Source organism: Toxorhynchites rutilus, chromosome 2 (genome assembly GCF_029784135.1).
Source record: "Toxorhynchites rutilus septentrionalis strain SRP chromosome 2, ASM2978413v1, whole genome shotgun sequence".
Lineage (NCBI taxonomy): Eukaryota > Metazoa > Arthropoda > Insecta > Diptera > Culicidae > Toxorhynchites > Toxorhynchites rutilus.
Window position 1 is genome coordinate 88,217,764 of NC_073745.1, and position 26,738 is coordinate 88,244,501.

Below are 26,738 nucleotides of genomic sequence, written 5' to 3' on the forward strand. Positions count from 1 at the left end.
AAGACATCTCCCCACCATCCCCCACCAGCACCACTCAAAGCGACTTCGATAGAAGGGCGCCAACCAAAGCGCACATTCGTACGACCGGAAATCCGGCAGCTAAAGCATTCTCCAATTCCGAGAAGAATCTGCCCGTGTGGTATGCGGATCGGGCCGCTGAGAATGGTGATGACGGTTGTCTGGAATTGAAAGGACAGCCACTCAAGCGGCGAGACGTATGCTAAGAATGTTCGCTATATATAGCGCGGCACAAAATTGAATGTGATTTAACCTGATTTTCCGCTCCAGATTTTGACGGAAGATGGAAGCTTAACTCCGGCTTCGCCGGTGTAGTAATAACCATTTTTTTCGGGGAACGGAGAATGAGAGGTAAATCGAGAATCTGCTGCTCGTGATACCTTTTCCGCCGATCATGCAGCGTGTGGGAAGAAGCAGAAAAGCGGAGATCATTCCGTTGGAAATTAAATTTGATACGAAGACGGCTTTGTGGAGTGGTTGCATCGTAAAAAAACCCTGTAATGAACTGTCAAGAAAAACAATGAACAAAACGTTCTCAGGCGCTCGGAAGACAACACGAAGGTACAAAAGATATTGCTTTTGTCTTATGGATGGGCCCCCAACAGCTTAGAAGAACTAAATTGATAATCAACCGAACAGTAGAGGGGAAGTCACTCAAAAATACCAGAAAAAAACAATGCTTTAATTATTTCCACTGGGCTTAGTGTTGTTTTTTTTTGCTAGCTTTCTGCTAGGTTTAATGGAACTGTTCTTGGATTGACCAGGTTGCTCCTGTGGAGTTGTGAAGAGAGGGAACCATAATATATTTCCCCATGACCAATAAAACAGTTTACATTACCGAAATAGTGCCATAAACACATCATTTCCCAACGGTTGCCGCCAATCTCTGTCATTACCGCTGACATACCTCTTAGTGATGATGCACTCTGGGAATCCGAAATTTTCAATTGAATGATAGAAATAAATGAACAGTTTGAGGATTTTAACAAGAATACTATGCTTTTTGCCTGAGTCTGAGCTTGAACTTGGGTTGGCTGTATGTTTTGTAGTTGCACTCCGTGATTAACCTGAACTAGCGCCAATCTCTGATCATACACCCAAAGTTAATTTTTAGCACATGTTCTGGCACCCCGATTTATTACATAACATAAAATGTTCTACTCCCCAATACATGTATATCATTTGTATAATATATATGCTAGAGCCAATGGGAGCGAAACAGGAGACACATTTCAATGAAAGCATATGAAAGCTTTTCGTATAGTTTGCCAAATACACGACCCAGATAGAGAAAGATATATTCTCGTTCATGTTCTTCTTTATCGTCTTAGAAAGCATCTTCCAACCTTTTTTTATGATGAGAAGTAATATTATCACTCTCCTTAATTATAGCGCTGGCAGCTATATGGATAGCGTGGATAGCGATCTCCATTGACATCGTATGGACTTTTGTTTTTGCACAATCCCAAATGAAAAGAGCTAAGCTTTTAAAATAGCTCATTATTTGCGCATTTGACTCTCATGAACAGGAAATGGCATCTTTTCTGCCAAAGATGACATGTTTTCTGCCAACGCTAGTTTGGGTGTACCATCTACCAGAGCTGCGGTAATTCACACGAGCTGGGTACAGGGAGAGATGCAAACTAGAATAAGAAGGTGTTTCTACGCCTAGCAGCACGGACAGGAGCTTAACGTAGGACTATGATTGTTTGTAGTAATTACATTTAAACTCGGTTTTTTCATTATTCAAAAATCTAAAATTTTTACACTTTTGATACATCAAATGGAATTCCTGGAAAACAGTTTCTTATGTTACCCTAGATCCTTCAAACAGGTAGGATAAGGTAGAATCCGTAACCACATTATTACATGGACACAAGGAATTCGACACTTTTTGATTTTTTATATCGATTTTCAAAATTGTCCACAAAATACATTAAAGCCATTGCCGACCTTTTATTCTATTTATTTGATTATGCAGAAGAGGACAAGCAACCATAATTTATTAGTGCATTTTTGAACACAAGTCTAAATAATTTGGATCTTCATAGATGTAAACCTAAGGCTACTAAATCTATATCTACAGTAATAACATTATAGCCAGGTGGTGTATATTAAGTATCCTATGGCCATGAGTGCCATAGGGTATTTATAGGGGAGGGAATGGGGGACGGACAAGTGAATTAGGCGAAATGAAGTGGACAAAATGGTAACATAATTACATCTTCTTCTTCTTCTTATATGGCACTAACGTTCCTAGAGGAACTCCGCCGTCTCAACGTAGTATTACTTGCGTCATTTTCATTAGTACTTAGTTGAGATTTCTATGCCAAATAACACGCCTTGAATGCATTCTGAGTGGCAAGCTCTAGAATACGCCTGACCACAGTGCAAGTCAGAGGAAATTTCTTTGAAGAAAAATTTCCCCGACCAGAACGGGAATCGAACCCGAACCCCCGGCATGTTAGGTTTGACGCTAACCACTCGGCCACGGGAGCAAAACATAATTACATCTAAGGAAGTAATAACAACATAATTACTTCTAAGGAAGACATATATTAACACTCCTATACTCGCGCGAAAAATCGTAATTTGTGTACTCTTGACTGTGCGCGTCTCTGTGATATTGCTATTGTGTATTTTTGGGCGTTATTTTTATTTATTCAAAGAAAAAGATATAATTGAGTGAAAAAACTCCACAAAATATGTTTTCTTTAACTTCATTCAGTTTTAAAAGTAATTTAATTCAGCAACCTCATTGATGCTCGGTCTGTCAGACCTATGTGCGAGTATAGGAAGGTTAAGATCGCGACTACTTAGGCTATCATGATCTGACATGTGTGAATGTAACCTTTCGAACCTCTAAATCAGCAGCCAGTTGAATTCGTCATTTTTTTTTACATTATCAAACAACATGCTCGATATCATGCTATCCTGGACAACAATTACATAAATAAGAAAAATTTAAAAAACCTTTTTTAATTTAAACGATTTCATTGTGATAAAACATAATAATAATACAGATAATGTAGTAAAAGCAAAAAAAAATGGGCAAGTAGTAGTTAGTAGTTATCACACCCCTTCCTTGCTCTAGACTATTGATGAGACTAAAATAAAATCGTGGGGCATATGATGAAACTATGTATGGATAACGGAAATCCAACGTGCCCAATTCCACACCCTCCTTATTTCCCCGACCAAAATAAGACCAGTCGGGGAAATAAGAAGGGTGTGGAATTGGCTCTATTTATGTTTGTTTTGAGAAAATATGTAATCTGCCATTTTGGGGTAACGGCCATTTTGGATTTCCATTTTTCAAAAATAACTGTGTTCTACCAGTCAATCCCTTTCATTTTATGCCCGTATTGATTGGGTTTTGATAAAATATGTAATCCGCCATTTTGTGGTGGTGCTATTTTGGATTTGCATTACTCATGAATAACTGTGTTCTACTAATCAAACCCTTTCTTTTGATACCCCATCAATATGGTTTTGGAAAAACCCAAATGACCCATTCCATTTCAAATCTAGTTTTAACACGTGGAGAAAATTGAGAACGTTATTTGAATAAGCACTAGTTATATCATACATTTTTTTGTAACAAATTTAATTTTTATGCACCATCCTTTGAGAGAGGTGAGTTTAAAAAACTACATAATTATATTTAAAATATTTTAGGTTTTCACTATTTTTATGTTTCTCGAGATATCTCTGCACATGCTCAACCAAACTTCAATGTCTATATGCCATTGAATGGGTGATTGAATGCTTGTTTGAAGAACCGGGGGTAGACCTACGTTTGATTTTGTTATTTATGAGAAACATGCATTTGAAAAACAGGTATTTTGAAGCGTTGTCACGTCACAAAAACAGAGCATTTTTTAGTTCATCAGATGAACATAGGTTCAAACATTTTTATACTTGGGGTTTTCAGAGCATACAGTGAAGGTCAACAACCCACAAAATTTTGTTGAGATCAGTCCACAAATAGAGGAGTATCAACTGTCTCCAGTTGTCACGTCACGAAAAATATACGATCCATTCCAGTGTGACGTAACAACATTTTGACTCACTACAAACACTTTTTTTGCGTTTTCATAAATAAAGCACACAACATTAAACGATGTTATAGTAAAATTAAGAAAATTTCCAACAAGAATCATCAGTCGGAGAATATTTTATAGTTAGTTTGGCTGTGTGACGTGGCAACACCTGACTTTTTTCTGTTTCGGACTGTTGAACATTAATGACTAATTTAATTAATTACAGTTCCGTTTCAAAACATACAAATGATTTTTTCCTATGTTTTATCAACAGTATATGCACGTAGATTCCATAATATAAGATATAATCTTATTTCATCTTCCGGTTTGCTGATGTTAGTATTGAATGTTAAAAAAATATGGAAAACCCATACGATATAGGCTTACCAGCGGAAGTCGAATATCGTATTCCGATGCCATTTTGGAATCGAGGATGGTGACTTCCGGTTCGTTAAAAACGGATATAAAAGACCGGGAATGGCATGAAATCCCACAATACGATCGTGAATGGTAATGTTGGCATATATTCATGGATGCGGGAAGAGGAATAAAATAAAAGAATAATGTTTGATAGTGAGAGATAGGATTTAAGTGAGAGGGATATAATGTTCGAGTGGAAATAACTTAGCCTTAGAGCGACGTGTGTGGAGTTATACAAAGAAAGTACACATACAAATGCACACGCAAACATCAACGATCAACGATCAACGATCAAAGTCAACGTCAACGTCAACGTCAAAGTCAAAGTCAAAGTCAAAGTCATCTTCAACACGCAAACATAAACGCCCTTGCACAGGTATGTACGCGGATGCATACAAAGAATTTATCAAAAGTTTCTGATAGCAAAATCAAATGCGTTCCCCCTGTAGTGAGTGCCACTCGATGGACCCGGATTGTGATAGCTATTGATAGCAAGCGCCAGAGTGAACGTGTTGAACAATCACGATATAAAAACTGGAGGTCGGTTTAGGACCACCCCGACTTTTTCCAAATAAAGATATACCGTGTATTACAGGTAACAGGTAGATTCAATTTATATAGCTTATTTTGATGAACATATCATAAACAATTAAAATTGTCTTGTTCCACAATGTTTCACAATCTAAAAGAACATAGAACTCATTTTGCACATAGGTCGAATATATTTCTTCTCTGTTTTTGAAGGAATAAAAACGTAAAATGGCTCTAAAACGCTAGAATGAGGAGAGCCAGAAAAAAGGAACCATGTTATCAAATTGTCAGCGTTTTGACACCTTTCATTTGACACTATTGAAAATCCAGTAGGAAGGACCGTTCCTGCAATACAAAGGAGGGTAGGTTCAGGAGCACCGGTCGCGTTAGGACCACCTTCCCCTATAGGATGGACTTTTGGAAGGGGAAGGAGAGATCTCAGTGGAAAGTAAAAAAATATTCAGAGTAATAAAAAAACATAAAAAATTGCTACAATACGGTGATATTCTTATTTAATACAACTTATCACTTTAAAATTGTTTACCATTTGAAAATCGCGTGATTTATGCATGAAAACGAGAAAAAAACTTGTTTTTAGTGAATTATACCGTTGTCACGTCACGCTGGAATGGGTCATATTGATAACAAAATATGTAATCCGCCATTTTGTAGCGCCCGCCATCTCGGGTTTTTAAAATCATGAAATACGCAGTTTCATAATGACTGCAGGGATAAATTTATGTTGTTCATAGTGTAGTTTGTTTTCCAAGTCAAGTCCATTCATCTGATACATAAATCCCAATTGACATTTCTTTAAAACAAATATGAAATCAGCCATTTTCTAGCGGCGGCAGAGATAAACGTGTGTTCCAATTTTCAGATCAATCGATCAACAGGAAGCGGGTCAAATTTCTATTAATGTGGTAAAGCGCTAGAGACAAACATGTTACAAACATATAAACATACAAATAACAGGGCAAGCTAAATAAAACCGTTCAAAAATGGAATTAAGCACGAATTGATTGGATAACAATCTGAACATTTATCTAATAAAATCCCTATCAACGTTTAACATTTCGAGCCAGGCTCTCATCAAATCTTTGGGGAGAATTGAGAAAAACCAGATCAATCTCTGAGATTATTCCAAGCTCATTGCTCCATTGATTTTGCGAATTGAGAGATGGCTATTATCGGCAAATGGAGAATACTTCATTATACGCATCGACTCACTTTGTGAGCTAATGTCCGTATGTAGGCAACAAGATTGCTCGTTGCATTGTGAGGACAAACGTATGGCTAGTAAAATCGAAATAACATATCCACTTTAATCGTCAAATTGTTTACTTTTTTACTATATTCACTGTTCATGTTTTGAGCAAAAAAAAAATGGATAAATTTCCTGTCTAATGGTATACAGCATGCTAAAAATTGTTAGTAGCAAGACCTACGCGACAAATATAAAAAAAAAAACTTTTTTATGTTAAAAGGTTTCATTGTGATAAAACATAATAATAATACCGATAATGTACTAAAAGCAAAAAAAGGGCAAGTAGAAGTTAGTAGTTATCACACCCCTTCCTTTAATCTAGGGCATTGATGAGACTGAACTAAAATCATGGGGCATATGATGAAACTATTAAGTATGGATAACGGAAACCCAACGTGCCCCACGGTTTTATTTAATCGGGGAAATAAGGAGAGTGTGGAACTGGCTCTATTTATGTTTGTTTTGAGAAAATATGTAATCTGCATTTTTTGCCAAAAAATTGCTACAATACGGTGATATTCTTATTTAACACAACTTATCACTTTAAAATTGTTTACCATTTGAAAATCGCGTGATTTATGCATGAAAACGAGAAAAAAACTTGTTTTTAGTGAATTATACCGTTGTCACGTCACGCTGGAATGGGTCATATTGATAACAAAATATGTAATCCGCCATTTTGTAGCGCCCGCCATCTCGGGTTTTTAAAATCATGAAATACGCAGTTTCATAATGACTGCAGGGATAAATTTATGTTGTTCATAGTGTAGTTTGTTTTCCAAGTCAAGTCCATTCATCTGATACATAAATCCCAATTGACATTTCTTTAAAACAAATATGAAATCAGCCATTTTCTAGCGGCGGCAGAGATAAACGTGTGTTCCAATTTTCAGATCAATCGATCAACAGGAAGCGGGTCAAATTTCTATTAATGTGGTAAAGCGCTAGAGACAAACATGTTACAAACATATAAACATACAAATAACAGGGCAAGCTAAATAAAACCGTTCAAAAATGGAATTAAGCACGAATTGATTGGATAACAATCTGAACATTTATCTAATAAAATCCCTATCAACGTTTAACATTTCGAGCCAGGCTCTCATCAAATCTTTGGGGAGAATTGAGAAAAACCAGATCAATCTCCGAGATTATTCCAAGCTCATTGCTCCATTGATTTTGCGAATTGAGAGATGGCTATTATCGGCAAATGGAGAATACTTCATTATACGCATCGACTCACTTTGTGAGCTAATGTCCGTATGTAGGCAACAAGATTGCTCGTTGCATTGTGAGGACAAACGTATGGCTAGTAAAATCGAAATAACATATCCACTTTAATCGTCAAATTGTTTACTTTTTTACTATATTCACTGTTCATGTTTTGAGCAAAAAAAATGGATAAATTTCCTGTCTAATGGTATACAGCATGACATATCGCAATAACGATTTTGCGTTATTTACGTTTGAAATCTCTTAATGAATCGTTACATGCCTCATTTTCAATCAGAGTGATTTTCGAAAAAATAACATTTTTATAAAAAAGGGGAAAAATTGATGAATTTTCGGACCACCCTGAAATCGAAATTTCTATCCTCATGAAAAAAATTAAAAATACGGGACTAATATTTTGCGATAAGACACAAACTACAAATTTTCACGAAAATTTGAGAACCACCATATCGATTTTACATGGAATGATCGTATGAATAAAAATTATTTGGTGTCCGTACGTAACGATTTAAATCTAGAACTGAACAACGAATTTCGAACAAATGATTATTATTAGGTTTGATGTATTCTGATCTGCGTCAGGTTTATTGATTTCAAACGTCTGCGATTTCTTGTGTGACTTGTATTCACAATAACTTTCTATAAAGTCCAAGAGCAGGTATTGGAAATTTGTGGCATAAACGTCGAATATCTATGTTACTTGCATCTACAACTCTATGTCGCATGTTCGGGTGTCGGAAAACAATAGGGATTATTTGAAAATATAGTGTACCATAACACATTGCCACAATTTAAGTACATCTTGGATTAGATTCGTTGGAAATAGAAAATTTAGGATTTAGTTGTGAATCACTTTCTCCTTGAATCTTTTGTAAAAAAAGGATAACGTAATACACCCCGGTTTTTTTATGCGGTTTTCTTTTGCGCGGATTTTTTACGAGTTTATTTTTTACGCGGATTTTCTAATTAACGCGGTTTTTTTCACGCGGATTTTTCAATTAACGCGGTTGTTTTACGCGGATTTTCCAATTAACGCGGTTTTTTCACGCGGATTTTCCAATTAATGCGGTTTTTTTATATCACATCTCCCCCTCAGCTCACATTTTTCTCTCATGTTCCCTGAGTGCAAATTATGCTAACTAGTGCTTGTAACGGAGCTTAGCGCTTAGTGCCGCACCTTATCGCGATTCTTAGGTGGATTTTAGGTGTTGGGTAACGGGGAGCTCGCCGGGCGGTACAACGGGACGGGGTTTTTACGGGCAGCTATTCGTGAATATCGTTCCCTGTCTACTTAGCTCTGGACGGTCCAACAGTGGTACTGCACGTGCATCGGCAGAAGAGTGTACAAATTACTAGGGAATCTTCTAGCAACAGTAGATGACCTCAATCGTGATGAAAACCGAACTATAACTACCAATAACCAACGAAATTGTAGGAAAAAACTACGGGTTTTAGGAAGCGAGCAACACTCAACTTTTTACTCCGTTCTACGTAAAGATAGTCCCATTTCATATCTATCATTAGGTGACATGGTTCTTATTACGCGTATTTTCGAATTAACACGGTTTTTTTACACGTATTTTCGAATTAACGCGGGGTTTTTTTACGCGGATTTTTCAATTAACGCGGCTTTTTTTACGAGGTACGTATACCCCGCGTAAAAAACCTGGGTTTGTAATGTGTGTTTTCGAAAATAAAGTAAATTTATACGATTGAATTGAAACTATGCTTTCCTTGATTATTGTGTTCAAAAAAATTAAAACTAAATCAAAAAAATAAATGTTCGGATGAACTGAAAGAACTGCCGGTTTTTAAGAAGAATGAACATGTTATTCTTCTTAAAAACCAACAGTTCTTTCAGTTCATCCGAACAACATTTATTTTAAGGCAGTACCTAATTGTATGTATTTGTATTGTAATAATTGTATGTCCAGACATTCCGTAAATCTAGTGATAAACAATTTATTCTGACATCGATTACGTTTTTCATAGTTTTGGGTAATGTTGGATAAAAATTATTCACACTGGTTGTTGTTGGATAAAAAGAAGTTGGATAAAAAATTTAGATAAAAACAATGGAAGCGGGTTTCTCCCATAAGAGCGCCTAGTTTGTTCGATCAGAGCATCTAAAATCACTTCAAAGTCATTTGGTGGTATGAGTTGAGTGATTTCAATTATAAATTTAAACCATCTATTCATTATAATGTCTGTAACTTTTCAAACACCGTAACCATCCAACATTGCTCTTGCCCGAAAATCCCCAGATTTCGCGACGATTACATTGCAGAAGTGAGATTTTAAATATCTTTTCCACCCACGACGACCTTCCCATACACCCACCCGAAAATAAAACTGGCACTGAAATTGCTCGTGTGGAATAATGGAATTCATCCAACTATTAAATCCACTTTCTTCCCCCGCACGGGAATGAAGGGCCGTCATAAAATAGGAAAGATGAAAGCCAAACAAAAAACACTCCCAGTTTCGTCGCTTAAAAACGCTCATCTGATGAGTGCCGAGGGATTTCCCGGTGGGACTAGGAAAAACGCTGCCTCTGCAACTGCTGCTAACAATTGGATTACCGAACCGAGCGCGAACGCACCGAAGAGGACTCTTCCATCCTGCGTTCCGTTGCGGCACACACACACAAGCCGTGTATGAAAGGAGAACCGAACCAAACTTTTATGCGTCAATGAAAAGCGCACTTTCGCAGTGGCAAGCGGCTGGCAACCCAAAAGCGGCCATAATGGGCCCACACTTTGAGCCCGTCAATATGCGTTGACTGTGGGAAAAGCGAGCAGCGAAATGTCAGACAGGGGGAAAAGGCGAAATCCAATTTTCAATTAATGTGAACATTGTAATACCCACTCAGCGTCGAGAGGACTTACTAGTTTTGGCGTGTTCGAGTTGCAACAGTTCTCCGAAAGGAGAAGCGTCTCCTCGCAGTTGTTACACACCGTCGATGGCGGAACAGGAACGTAATCCTACGTGCAAATTTGTGTGGGGTGACGGACTGCTTGCGTGTTAAAATTAAATTCATGCCATCCGTCAACATTTCCGCAATTAGGGGTCGGCTTGCCGCCGCAAGCCGCCGATGACTTGACTTTTTATTGAATAAAATTATCATCGTCTTCGATAATCTTCCTTTTTTTCGTGACTGAGACAGACCCGTTTTGGCAGAGCCTGGCAGAGTTACTGTAAAAAAGTTACTGTAAAGTTAAATTTAAAGGTATTTGTGGAAATTCCCTAAATTGAATTAAAATAATAGACGCCGGGCTTTGTCCGACTTGTTGTGTTCGGATGGTATTGCACTCAGTTTCCGTTTGGAAGTTTGGGTGTGGTAATATGCAGTTATTTCAATGCGTGTCAAGGAACCTCAGTACAGGTAAACTTCGATATAACGTACATTTCACTTTCAAAATTGTACGTTGTATCGAATTGTACGTTATATCGAAGCATAATAAAGTACTCACAAACGTAGTCTATAATACATTATTGTGTTGCTGTTTTAGTACAGTTAATGAATAACATCAATCAGAAGACGAAGCCAGTCTTTCTCATGATGTTTCCCTTCGTACTGTTGATTAAAGCTTGGTTCATTTAGAATCCGCAATCACAAAACCAGCCGCATTTCGAGATTGATTGAAGGTACAAAACTTGTTTTAGCATCACAATACAGATAATAGATTGTTCTATCTGAAGAAAAATATTGAAAAAATGTTTCCTTTACGCTTTGGAAATGTGTACGTTATATCGAGTGACGTTATATCGAAATTTCCCTGTACTGGAAACTGACCAGTGGAACAGAAGGATTAATTTTATGTCGAAAAGAAGATATTATGTAATATACAATATACAAGGTCTTTAAGATTAAACGCTCACGCAAAAAAAATCGAATAGCTCCTTATATTTTTTTTTCGCTCCGTCGATGGTAACACTGCATTCCCCACTTCGGAACGATAATATTCGGCTACTCGTTCAGTCTGATCGGTTGGTTTTTAGTGTCAAGATGTACAGTCTACAAGAACGTGTATTTTTAATGAAATCGTATAACTCGAGCAACCGAAGCCTTAATGAAACTTCGTTCTCTTATGGTAAGAATATCAACATTTCTCTTCGTAAATTACTTCCTCTGGGGGTAAGTGCTATGTTAATAAGCCACAAAATTTGGGGGAACAGCATCGAAGTCGTAATGTTAGAGTTGTAAAATAAAAATTATGAATGAAAAATAGCTTTTTCGTATCAAATATGTATTCTGTGTAAATAAGAATCACATTTTTCACTAGTAGTAGAAAAATCTTGACCGAAAATGGTGTCTAAAGATAATTTTATATAATAATAACGAGTTTTTGTGGTGATATCAGAAAAATATATAGAAAAATAGTTGAATTAAGGTCAGCACTACGTGTTTCAAATTAATAAATAATACCATGTGATAATGTTCATTCAGATTTGAACGATTTAAAGCTTAAACTCAAATCGACACCGTACATGTTCATTTTGTTGAATATATATACTCATACTTAAAACGAAACTAAAAGCATGTTAATCATAAAATACTTGTATAGGTAACTTGATAAATTGATAAGAAATCGATTATTGGAGCAGAAACAGACGAACAAATTATCAAAGTAAATTGTTCATTAGAAATAATTGTTAAATTTGTTAAAATTTAAAAAAAATCTATTAAAACACCTGTTTACAAAAGATACAATATGTTCCATGAGTCGATTAATCCATTGTGGTCATATTTCTGCTCTCAGTCACAGCAAGGATCCATACTAATCTTATTTTTATGCAACCAATTGGATTTCGCGTTTGAGAGATTAAGTTTTGAGTTCCGTTGATTTGAAGCAAAAATAGCAATGGATAGGTGGAATAACGCACATTAAAAATATAAATTATGAAATTATTACATGTATTATACTTTACTTTCCTTTGTCAAACGTGCATTCCATGTAACATTATGTCTGGAAATCTGGAAATAAATTTATACCATAATGATGAGTTTTGGAAGAAATAATGGGAAATTTATAGTAAAGAAAATTGTAAAGGGTCGATTATAAGATCAATCAATGCAGAGTTCTGCGATTGAACCCACGTTCGCTTAGTAAATGAGTGATCGAAGGAATTCTTATCAACAAATAAATTATGAGCGGGACGAAGTTCGCCTAGGTCATCTAGTTTTTAATTTAAAACATTTAAAACAGATTAAAATACACTGTTCTGTAAATACTTATCTAAACTTAAAAAAAAAAGAATTTGGTTTTTTTTTCACGACAAATCACCAGGAAAACAGCAAATTTTGACGTGGCACTTTTCGATTTTATTGACACTGGGTACATATGAAGGAAGTTACCTAAAATCACAATTTTCATTATCATATGACCAATTTAAACTACGACTGATTTTTGCAAATGGTTTATTTGAAATAATTCATCTTCAAAAAAAACTAAAAAAATACTCAACATCCAGATATCTGATTAAAATGTGACGTTCGGCAATGTTGTTGAAAATTGATTGAACTATTAAGGAAAAATAACATTTTAACAGTGATGCCATGGTAAACTCACCAAAATGGAGACACTTTTCTTTGTTAAATTTATGATATTTCAGAATAGCTATTCCTAGGCGCCCGCCAACTGATCTGGGATAAAAAGCAATCAGTTAAATATCATTTCACATTTAGCCATGATCTTTTTTTATATACTGATCTCAATGAAACATATTAGTACTGAGAGTAGATATTTCTCGTGTAAGTTTCTGTTTTGATAATTTTTAATTCATATTTTATTGTTATTAGTTTTCACACATCCAGTTGTTCGACCTTAACGTGTACCAAATCAGAAAATTTACACTAGGAACAATTCCAATAATGCTTTCTATATGCATATTATTCCTAAAATGACAAATTGAGAATGTTGAACTCAACTAAACATCCGGAATGAAGATTCGAATTACTGCGAATACCAGGATACGAGTTCCAATTGAATGGATAAAAGTGAAAATGTTTTTCAATGGTATATTTACTTTAGTTTTGAAATCATCAAGCGGAAAATCGTTTATTATATATTATAATAATCGTAAATATATCAAACGGAAATACGTTTTATTTCATTATTATTACGATCGACTGGTAGCGAAGTACAATATCTCGATGAAAGATTCATTTAATTTTTTAGTTATCTTCCACGCCGTATTATTTCCACAAATGATAGCTCTTATACCTCGAAGTAATTGAGGTATATAATACCCTTCTTGGATGTACAATTTAAGAAAAATTGATGATTTATTAACATTCAAGAAGCCGTTTTCTTTCTAACATTTCACGATATTTTATAATGAGACTAAATAAAACAAAGTGTAGGTTGTCGTACGTGATCCACTTTTCATCACCAGTCACCATCTTCTTCAAAAATGGGTCGAGTTCGTTCCGTTTCAGCAGTGCAGGGGGGGATAATGAAGTTGCTTTCTAAATGGCAACAAGTTTGCGAACAAAACGGCGCATATTTGACTTAAATTGGATAATTTTAAGTATGTTAAATAAAGCGTCAAATTTCGATCAGAAATACGACATTTCTTTTTCCCCAAACCTATATAAACATTTCTTTAAAGTGAAAACAATGTTAGTGAGATTTATTTACACTGTCGGAACCTTAATCGTATTCTGCCCATTAACGTAAGCACCAACATCCGGCCCATTTTTGATCGTTAATGTCAATCGAATAGAGATAGATTATTTTATGAAAAATGTACACAGTCATGATTATTCAGCTAAAAACAGAAAATAATGCGTAATGTTCAGCAATTTTTTTTATACTTCATTCCTTTAAAAGTTACAATTTCACAAAGTGTTGGAATTTCATAAATTTTCATAAAGTTTTTTTCAGTATTTAGTTTTTTTAATGTTTTAATAATACTCCTCAATACATCATAGTAAGACGCACTTTCAGTATTATTTTTTTTTCAATTTTTAATCTCCAAGCTATGGAGAATGGCGTGCAAAAAAATGAAAAGTACGTTTTTCACCATAGATCCTATGGTGAACCACACAGGGGTTCAAAGAAATAATCAAAATTTCTTATTCGGTACCCTATACAATATTTCCCACAGAGCTGGTGATTTGGTTTGGGGGCACTTTTTACTTCCTTACTCAGCCAGGCCCTTCTAACGATTCAAAAATTTAATCGACACCGTATATTATCGATGATTGAACACGAAACTTGAGTGAGTTGAACGAAGTTGAACGAACCAGGGCTGCCAGTTGTGGAGATTAATCTTCTCTAATTTTGGCATACTTCGACTACAACTGTTAATTGATTGAGAAATTTTTCGAAATCGTTAAGTCATAGTGAATCAACTCTAAAAAAATGCTTCATTTGATTCAATTAGAGTGGACCATGTACGTATAGGCAGCTGAATAAATGCTTTTGCCGTAGAACTACGTCTTTCAGGAAGGGTGCCAAATCAGAAAACAGGTCACGTTTTTGTGAAATGAAGTTCACGTTAATAACTATTTTCACTGTGAACGAATTCCCATGATTTGCATACCAATCGAATCGGAAATTCTCTAAGATTTGTTTGATATGCTATACATTACAATTCGCTAATCTCTGAACGGTTTAATTTCATGAAAACTGGAAGAACTGCCTTTTTCCCATTCATTTGTTCTGCCGATTTGTGTGCTAACCCTACCCGTATTTCCAATGCTTATAACTCGCTTATGCTTATGCTTATGCATATAATCGTAAAAATGTGTGCATCAATAGATAGGAAATATTTCTAAGCGTCTATCAAAATTAAAAAAAAAAATATTTTTCATGAGATGAACAATTGAATACCTGTAAAATGTCAAACGTTATTTAAACGCCCTAACCGGCAAGTTTTGATTGGCCCGATTTACGGTTTCCTCAACACAGACTTCAAAATCGATGTACCTATGAAAATCTGCTCTGCAAATATACATACAAGCAAATAATTTTTGTAGTCCTAGGCATCACATCAAACGTAAAAGGACGTTCATCAAATTTATTTGTAACGAAGAACATAATCCATTACAAAAGTTCGATGCATTCTAAAATAATATTCGAAGTGATAAACAAGTGAATTGTATAATATAATTCCGTATTTCTACGTCGAAAATATGCGATCGTGTCTTAGATACAACCCCTTACAATTTTTTTTGGCATGATACCTTATGTTTTTTACAATTATCCTACGTCAAAATATTGCCAGAGGGCAACCAACATTTCTGAGAACGATATTGAACGAAAAAATTAAATGCTTTGAAAATTGCAGAGCACTGAACTTTTCTCGTTTCATAGTCCGTCACATAGTCGACACATAGTCACATAGTCCGGTCTTACTTAACACCGACCAATTGTATGAACTTTTTTTTCTCTTACATTCAGTTACTCACCGTATGAATAAACGACGTGATTTTCATCTTGAAAAAATGTTGCAAAGAGGTTGCAAATTTTTTGTGGGTCATTCCCCACGGTATCGTCAAGGTGCATGCGTGATGGAAAACCATTGCTTTTTAATTTTGTTTTTATGTAATTAAAGAAACTTTTCGGGTTAGATTTTATGTCCGACTCTGTTTTTAAGCTGTAATCCTCAAAAGCGCTGTTAACAGTTGAGTTGAGCTGTTCGCAAATGTTCAGATATTTTTGGAGATTAGCGTCAGATTTGTATTTCTTATAAAATTTATGTGCCTTCTGTTTTTTATTTTTTTAGATTCATTATGCTTTGATTAAACCAAATCGGATATTTTGTGTTCATATTTCTCCTTTTTCGTCTTGTTGGTATCTCCTGCTCTATAATTTCATTGATCATCGAGTAAAAAGTCGTCACTGCTACTTCAATGTTTTCCACACTTCTAAATAAATCCTGCCAGTTGATATAGTTAAGCTTACACCTAACTGATTGGTAATTTGCTTTAGTGTAATCAGAGACTTCCTCAAATTCATAATCAAATGGTTTTTGAGTGTTATCTATAAATATAAAATATTCGATAGCTGTGTGGAAAGCTTCATTTTTCCAAAGTGGAGTTAATGATTCGGTTACACAAAAATCTTCGGTCATATTTGTCAACAAGAAATCCAAGAAGCATTTCTGTCGATTCTGAACATTGTTTATTTGATTCAACCCAAGACCGGCTATTTTATCAAAAATAAATTGCAGAGTCTTATTATCACCAACAACTGGAAGCAAGATAAATTCATTTTCAAAATCAGTGATAAAGTCCTCATTTCGTTGATTGAAATCTCCGTATATATGGATTTTTTGATTCTGGTGCAAAGGAAGATATAATATTTTCAGCAACTTCAAAGAATTTCTCATAACAACTAAGTTGAACACGATCAGGGGGGAAGTAAACAGATGCAAATATATGTATCTCTCCCGCAAGAAGTGCTTTGACCCATACTTGCTCAAACTCGTCGAATTCTGATCTTGGGATATGTTCTGAATTTATTAATGAATTAATAGCAATAAGGACGCCGCCTCCCGATTTTTTATGAGATTTGTGAAGATTACGGTCATCTCTGAAGACATTAAAACGATTTCCGAATACTTCCTCGCTTCTAACACTATCATCCCAACTTGTCTCTGTGGCAACTACATTTAGTTGTTAAGGCGAGGAAGATGGTTCATTATCTACTACAGGGTGGGCCATTTAATGTGGAAGGATTTGTTTTTGCAATAGCAAAGTAAAGAAGTGGAATTTAAATTTTTTTTTTTTAAATTCAGTTATTTTGGTCCAAGGAGATTTGTTCTAACTACTTTTTGATTATGATATCTCGTAAATGACCGCCTCTGGCCTTGACCGCAAAATGTGCCCTTTTTTCGGCATTTTCCATCACTTTTCCCAATATTTCGGCCGATATGGCAGCAATTTCTTGTCGGATATTGTCTTTCAGCGCAGCCAGGGTCCTTGGTTTACCAGTGTATACCTTGGATTTTAAATATCCCCATAAAAAAAAGTCAGGAGACGTCAAATCAGGTGATCTCGGTGGCCAGTCATAATCGCCCTTTAACGATATTAATCTTCCGGGGAACATTTCGCGCAATATAATAATTGTCCATAATTGTCCAATTCATTTTCACGAACAAATGGCAATACAAAATCGGTTATCATTGTTCGATAACGCTCCCCATTCACGGTTACCGTTGCTCCATTTTCGTTTTCAAAGAAGTACGGGCCGATGACTTTATCGGCATAAATGCCACACCACACAGTAACTTTTTGGTCGTAAAGAGGTTGCGTTTCGATGAATTGAGGGTTTTCAGTAGCATAAAACCGACAATTTTGTTTATTCACTCCTCCATTCAAGTTTAAATGCCCCGTTTAGTTAACACAATTGAGAAGTTATTTTGAATGTACAGCTGAACAATTTCAGCGCGTTGTTTAGGTGTGTATTGTTCCATGGTTAAAATTGTACTGAAATGAGGCTTCCAACGCGGTATGACATTTGTTAATCTGACATCTCTGTCAAAAGTTATGGGGTTGCCAGATGCTTCCACTTTAAATGGCCCACCCTGTACTTGGTATGACGAGGCATACAAATTGTTAAAACTTAAAACTACTTCTCCTTGGTGTGAAGCTGACAATTGATTATCTTCTGGGACGTCTGATTTCGTTAATGGAAACATCTCCTCCTGAGAAGATGTCATGTCTTGCCTTACGCCAGGAAGTGGCGAGTTGTCATCCTCCAATGGGTTCGTCAATTCCGGGGAAAACACGAATGCCTGCATGAATATATGTTGCACGGTGCAGCTGTAGAGTCTCCCGAAGTCATGCAGCAGGACGAGTGCGCTTGAACGCAATGTGGTACGTTGGGTGCCATGTAGGGGTTGAGAATTTCCCCTCTTTCAAATTGTATTGGTCGATAGCTAGCCGGTAGCCCAGAGAATTGCTACTTCGCTGCCGCCAGAAGCTCTCTGTCCGTTGGAAGGTGGATGTTTCTGTGTTGACCGCTAGCCATGTTTCCAAGTATACCTCTGTTATTGATGTTATTTCTGCTATTGATGGGGTTGTTTCGATTGTTGTTTCTGTGGTTGTTGTTGTTATTGTTACGGTTATTGTGATTGCTCCTGTTGTTGTTGTTGTTAATACTGTTATTGTTGTTATTGTTGTTGTTGTTGTTGTTGTTGTTGTTGTTGTTGTTGGTGTTGGTGTTATTGTTACGATTGTTGTTACTGTTGTTATTACGGTTGCTATTGTTGTTGTCGTTGTTGTTGTTGTTACGGATGTTGTGATTTTTCCTATTATTGTTGTTGTTGTTGTTATTTCTACGATTGTTGAAATTATTCCTATTCCTGCTGCCATTGTTAGGGCTACCATTGTATCTGTTATTATTATTATTGTTGTATCGGCGATTTTGTTTACGCCGTTTTCTGGCTTTATCTGCCTCTTGTTGTTGTTCTATTCTACGGAGTTGCCGTGCATCATACTCAGACCAATCTGGCTTTCATCTCCTTGTTGAATCCAAAATTCTCCAGCCTGAGTTCTCTGGAGGGTAAAATGGGGGATTAACTGGAGGAGTAAGTTCCGCACGCAACTCATCAGCTAGACTAGGACAGGACTCCGGTGGAGGTGGTAGCATATGTTCAACATTGTTTCCTGTTGATATAATAACGGCTGACAATGTTCTTAATTCCTCTAATATTTCTATTTCGGCTTGACTATCCTGTGGGGTTTGATCAATGTTTGCCGCTATTTCCAGTGACAAATTCCCCAGTTGTTGAATTTCTTCCCGCATTTGGCTGAGATTGCGATTCAATTCCATCGTCGTTGATTTCATTTAATCCGCTATATTCTCTCTCGTGTTATTCATTGCGATGTCAATGAGTGACGTAATATGATTTTTTATCGTCACCGCAAAGAGATTGCTGCTTTTATTTGCGGACAATTCATTTTTCAGATCGACGAGCTGACCCTCAAGTCTATCGACGGCTTCATGTACAACACTTGCATTTTGTTGTTGCAGTGTCAGCCGATGGATCACTTCCGTATTGTATTGTAGTTGTTCGTTGAATTTTTTTTTGCTGCTCGGTATGTTCACTAAAGTCCAACTTGGCGCGTACGTAATTCTGACACTTGTTACAGCACGGTAAAACATGTGACGTAATGTCAACGCTCTTCTTGCGATGTACGCCGATGCAGGCGGCGTGGAATCACTGACACTGTCGTTTTCCACCGGTTCGCGCGGTATCCGAAAAGTCTCTGATCGTTTCCTGCTTAGCCGTCGGAGTGTTTTTTTTTGTCCCATTTATTTATTTTAGGCTCATTAGTATTTTTAGCTGTAACAGAGCCGAATTTTATTCGTGTTCATGTAACTTGGTTATCATATCTATAATTATAGCACATTACACAGTTGCCATTCGCCAGTATTCCTTCTATACCATTGCATATGGTACATTTTTACACAGTAGCCATTTAGGCGTAAGAGTATTCTTTCTGTTCTTCCATTATCCAGTTAGACCACCGGACAGCGGAGACAGTTGATATGATCATTGTTGAGTTATTTGTAGAACAGCAGCCCGATGTGTCTTGCAGAGCAGAGCAGTTGTATGGATGAATCGATCTTGTTTCGACCGTGGATCGATCTCCATCGCTGATGATTGTTGCGTGGACGTAGCTATTCTGTAATAACACAAAGATGGTCAATGAGGGCCCTGAGTTTTGAACTCACGATCGATCGCTTACTAAGCGAACGCGCAACCAATGTGGCTACCCCCAAGCCGTCGGAGTGTTGTCCACTTTGCAATCTGTCCGATAGTTCCGATTTATTAGCCTAAATAAAATTAACGAATGGGAAAAGGGTTCTAATTGACCTGTTTTTTAGAATATTTTTGAAAGAATTATTGCTGCTTTGTTTAAACGTTTAAACGTGCTACTTCGTTAACTACAGTTTTGCTGCATATTTTTTCCGTTAGAACAAATCCAGTAAACAACAAAGGTGCCCGAGAAAAAGAAGGATTAAATCTTTCCCAACTAGTCTCTCTCTCTCTATACTTCAAATTTCACACTTCTGCGAGTGAAACATTTCAATTAAAGATCGGCTAAAAACTTTCCGATTCCATTGCATTTTTCTTCACTGGCTCTCCACTATTTTGCCATAAGTTTCCCATAGTAAATTTTCAATTTTATCGCTCCGTGGCCTCGTGTTCAACTTTCCGCTTTCAGCATCCGAACAGCTGACTGGCAAAAGAAAACTCCGAAAAGAATTCAGAAGTTCACCAAAGGTGGTTAAAGGCCAACTTTGCTCTCTTTCTCTTCGCTGGCTGGCTGGTGGTGATTTACTTCCTTTTTCTCCATTGAAGCCACTTTACTTATGTGGGGTGGATAATCGCTTCAAGTCGGAATAAATTTCTAAAAACAAAGATCAACAAACGTTTGATAGGAAAACACGGAACCGTTCAACGAGCGAACGAGACACTATCAGCGGCGGGTAACAAGTTGCAACTTTTGCTCCTTCGGAATAGCTTCTTCCCCACCCACTTGGGTTCCTTTTTTTTTGTTTCTCAGCCACTGCAGAGGTAGAGCTTTTCTTTTGAGTTATCACGGTGCGCGGGCTTGGGATGAAAGTACGTGATCACTTGTCATTGTCACACGCGCGTGTTTTATAATATATGGGATTAGAGCTTTACCAAGCCAACCCAACCCAACCCAACCCAACCCGGTCCCAATTCAACGTCGTCAGCTCGGTGTGCGGTGTGTTGTTTTTTTTATTCGCAGGAAGGAGTCGCTCCGATAGAAGGTGCGAACGCGTTTCCCATACAGAACAAAGTTTTCCTCCTCGCCGCCACCTCGCGATGTGTCAGGAAGACGCTCTCAGGCCCTCTCAGATGGCGCGCACTTTGTCATACCGCCAACCGGCATCAGCCCACGCAGCTGGTGGTCACAACTTGGGGCATGGGGGGAAGGTAGGAATGGGCAGGTGAGTATCTCAGGGTTGACACTTTCAGGGCACTTCCTGGTGCTGCCGAGATGAGCTGCTGCGAGTCCGATCCTGACCGGATGATGATGACTGTGTGTGACTTTCTCACTCGCTATGCTGGTTCCATTCCGCACCGAGATGTCATTATCATCGTGCGGGAATGTGGAAAATATCTCGGCTCCCGGGGAGAGTTTTTACACCCTGACCCACCCCCGTGTCGATCCGAGGAGAAAAAGGAGCAGAGCACGATTCGGTCGAGAGTTGGTGTAGAAGCGAAGGCTGTGTGTAGGCTCTGCCGGCGAATGCGAACGCGAAAGTTTATGTGTGGTAATTTGTTACAGTGAAGTGACTTCTTCTCGCGATGTTTATAACCTTGTTCATAAGCAAAGTTTTTTTTTCTGTGTGTGTGTGTGTGTGCGTAACTTTGTGCTCCGCGGCGACGGTAAGCAGCTGTCTCCGATGGGTTTGTTTTCTCTGTTGTCACTTCCGTTTTTTTTTGTTCTCTCGCATGGTTACCTTGAACAATTGAACTGATTGGAGGTGGAATTAATTTCGAGATATTTATACCCGATAGGCGTCTGAAGAGTGGAAATGCGAGTAACGATCCTGTAGGCGTGTTGTGGTATTTTTCATTCCCGTGAATTCGTTGAAACTCATGGAATGGTTGGTGGAAATTGTTTATGTTAGAAGACGTGTAGGTTCAATCGAAATTCAATGAAATTCAATGAATGGTTCAATGAAAAAAGTAGATATATTATTTTGCGAATTTGTTGTTCTTCTAAGTTGTCTTGTCGACTACAATGTCCTAGGTCAACGTTCGATCCACTCATCCAAAGTTTTATGGAATTTTATTTTCACTACTGTCATTAGTACTGCCAGCGAGTTTTGCTTCATCGCCTCCACATTCTCATAACTGTTTCCTTGTGTTGGGTTTCACACTATTTTCTCAATGAAAAGAAATTTCGTGGTACACAGACAGGTAAACGAAGTGATGGTATCCGTACAAACTTTGGCATAAAATACTGGCAATGCCACCAGAACTATTTGGAAGTATGCAAAACTAGGCTAACCATTCGTACCGTTCTGAACGGGACTGTACCGTTTTTTTCTGTCGTTTTGGATTGTCCCATATTTTTATCAATCGTATTTTGAGTATAGAGAAAAATGATTGTAATAATGCTCTGTTATGGTTATGGTTATTCTCACCAGAGATTAATAAATGAACATTTATTCGCCTTGTAGAAAGAGATGATGTATCTGCCTCTAAAGTTCCTGTTAATTTTGATGTTTTATAAGAATTCCTCAACATAAAAGGTAAGAAGTACTTTTGACTAGTGAGATGCAAAGTGTTCTAAAAACATTTAGGAGTTGGATCCTAAAGAAGACCGCGGACTACGGAATTATTTTATTCAACTCGCTTGTTTACCACTTCGGCTGGAGAGGGTAAGGGCGGTCAGTGCCATGCCGCTCCCATTTTCAATCACTGATAGTTTGGTCGGTGAACAGCAGGGATTCATTAAGAGCTGGGCTCAGTTCTTAAAACAATTCGAACAGGGTTAAACTGTGTAATTGCTACAGGAAGCACAATTCTGATGGCACAATAGAAAGGCATACGAGTTGAAGAACACCTGAAATTAGCGAACTAGTGAGAGTTTCAATTGAGCAGTCATTCTCACGGCCTACCCGCAAATATATTGTTGCTACGCTTTGATTGAAAGATCCATTTCTAAAAAAAATCATGTTAACTCAAGAACTAAATGGACGCAATTATCCCAGACGCAAAACGCTCTGTGAAAAAATACTTCAGACAACCCCTTTCAGGATCGCTTTCACCTGAGAGAGGTTTTGAACAAGCAAAATTTACTGCATTGGATGGCCGCCAATCCGAGGGATCCTAATGTGCTATATTTACCCTCTCCGAAGGATACGGTACACAGATTTTAATCCGCTCAAGCACCTGAGACTACGCCTCACGGTTACACCCATTCCTCGGGATAGAAAGTTTCACTTGAGTTTTGTCAAAAAGTTTATTTTTGACGTAGAACTACGTCTTTCAGGAAGAGTGCCAAATCAGAAAACAGTTCACGTTTTTATGAAAAAAAAAGTTAACGTTAATAACTATTTTCACTGTTAACGAATTCTCATGATTTGCATACCAATCGAATCGGAAATTCTCTAAGATTTGTTCGATATGATATACGTTACAATTCGCTAATCTCTAAACGGTTTAGATTAAAAAAAACTGGAAGAACTTTCTTTTTCCCATACATTTGTTCAGCCGATTTGTGTGTCAACCCTAACCGTATTTCGAATGCTTATAACTCGAACATTTAATAACAGATCGGAAAGATGTATACAAAAAAATATAAAAAAGTACAAAGTATAAAATAACTAACCGGAGAGACGTAGGACTACACCAAGGGGTGTCCATTATTCGAATATCATGGAGCACAGATCCCAGAATGATCAACTTTTCATGTACAAAATTACAGAAAAATAAATCAAAGGATAAAATAAAACCTCAGCACTCAGCAAACACTCAAACGTTTAGATTCAAATACGAAAAAAAATCAAAATTTGTCGTGCAAATGTCGTGCAGTGCAAATGTTGCAGGGGTTATTGTTGAGCCGGCAATGAACACATACTTGATGGCAAGCATATCGTAATAGGAATTTACCGTCTGGTATCGTGATATAATTGGGCTTTGCACTCCTCATGATTAACTGTCTTCTACTAGTCAAGTCCTTCATTTGATACCCATATATAATATGTAATCCGCCATTTTATGGTGGCGGCCATTTTGGATTTGCATTTTTCATAAATAACTATGATCTACTAGTCAATCTTTTTCATTTGGTACCCATATTGATGGGGCTTTGAGAAAATATGTAATCCGCCATTTTGTATCTTGGATTTTCAATATTATGAAATATGCAGTTTTATAATGACTGCAGAGATAAAGGTGTGTTCCAAATTTCAAAGTCAACAGGAAAGGGGTCAAATTTCAATTAATGTGCACTGAGAGAAATAATTAGTAAATATAACGAATTTTTTGGTAAATACTACCAATCTACCAATGGTTAATACGCGCTTTTCTCACCAATTTTCAGATATGACAATATCCAAGCTTACTAATGTTATCGAGTAAAATATACTAATCTCTGGTAGGGATGCGGGTTTGTTGACAATATGTACAAAAAATTTGTACATTCTACTAATTTTGCATTACCAAATGTATTTAGTAGTTTTCGACCGAGGATTTTTCTAAGGGTGGTACAGCCCATAGACAAACATGTTACATACAAACATACAAATATGTCACAGCTAAATAAAACCGTTTAAAAACTCCAGCATTCTATCAAATCGAGCGCGATTAGCCACTCTTTCACACGGCACGACGCTTCCACCGATTTTAACACACTTCGATTGCTCTCCTGCTCCACATCCCATTGAAATCCCTGTCTCTCACTCTTGCGGTATCGCACCGCATACATCCCCGGCATATGCAGTCTCTTATGCTAAAAATCTATTTCAAGATAGCGTCTTTCCTGCTTGGCGTTCGATGATAGAATGTGGCCAAGCACCACCATCGCTCACTTTATATAGCCATATAGTTAACGTTGTAGCGACCGCCTATATTTATTTATAATCTCTTTTTCGTCTCCCACCTTCACCTTGTCCATACGTTTCGCCCATACCCGTGATGGCTTGTAATGAATAGCTGTTCGCTGCGGGAGCGCAGACAAAATGTATGGGAAAGTAGGGAATTCTTTCTTCCAACTTTTCATCAATTTGAACTTTATATGAGCTGAAAACCCGTAATGTGTGGCATATAAACAATTGCTGAGTATATTTCCTATCAAAGTGTCTATTTGGAACCAAAATCTATTCATTAATTGAGGAGGTATTAGCGTTCAAAAACTGAACACTTTCACACCGAAATATTGAAATGGGCCCCTATATTGAAAGGTTAAACGTAGTCCTACGTCAAAAAATATCGGCTCAATCGGACTTAAGGGAGAGTGGCGCAAAGCGGTCAAAGTTTAATTTTTTTTTTGAAACTTGAAAAATCACCAAAGGGGGGAGTAAAGGAAATCGAGGTTTTCGATAAAAAAAAATTTATGCCAAATGTCTTAAAATTGCATGAAACGTCGAGATCTAGATCACCCCCCTTGGGTGATTTTTCGGGTTTAAAAACAACTCAAACTTTGACCGCTTTGCGCCACTCTCCCTTGGATCCGATTGAGCTGAAATTTGGCATAGGGTGTTTTTTCGAGGTGATGAACATATTGTATAGGGTAACTTTTTGAAATTTTAGGGTCGATTTTTTCTCATACATTCATTGGCACCCTAACCATTATATACGACGAGACTACGAGGAAGCAACATCGTGAGCTCGAAAATGAAGGCACTTTCGAATTAAAGCGGCTAGATTAGAAAGAAGCGAGGTGCCGACCAATGAACAGTAGAATAGGCCCCCCATCATAAACTACCATAGCTACAGTGTAACCTGTATTTTTACGGATTTTTTTTTTTAAACCAAGAATCTGTACTTATAGATTGCATATTTCATTGGCTTCGGTGTTCTACAGACATTTTTTGAATAATGTTGAAGTGTAGAACCTATTCAAAAAAAAAAAATGGGTGGGTTATATCTATGATATAACCGCAAGGTTTACGTGGGACTGCCTTAGCTTAGCAATCATTTGTTTGTATTGATCAAATTGTTGATTGATTGAAACAATTTCCGAATTCAATTAAATTCAATATATTTGCTTTGTGAGTAAAGATATTGAATAAATGCCATGTTTCATGCATTGTGATAGATTATGTTCTTCATTACAAGTAAATTTAATAACAGTCCTTTTACGTTTGCTGTATATTTGGACAAAATATGTGAACGGAAGAATTATCAAACGATTATTTTATTTTACATTTCCTTCTGAAGTTTACATATCTCAAGTGTACGTACTTCTCGAACCGCGAATTTGCCTGATTTGATGAACTTCAGGCACTCAGTTTCTATTTTGACATGTACGTCGAACGCATATTGTTTAATCAATAGGCGTTATCGCAGCAAATGGTTATCAACATTTTGCCAAATCATCAAATGGTATGCGTAGAAATTCAGTGAGCAGAAGAAATGAAGGCATATCCTTCAATACAATCTTGAATAACCGAGCCAAAGCGTTGTGTTCGTACCCGCTTTTGTAATCCGTGTTAGGAAAACACTTTTCGGAGTGCAAAAAAACATACGGGTGCAGAAGTACCCTCGCCTTGCAT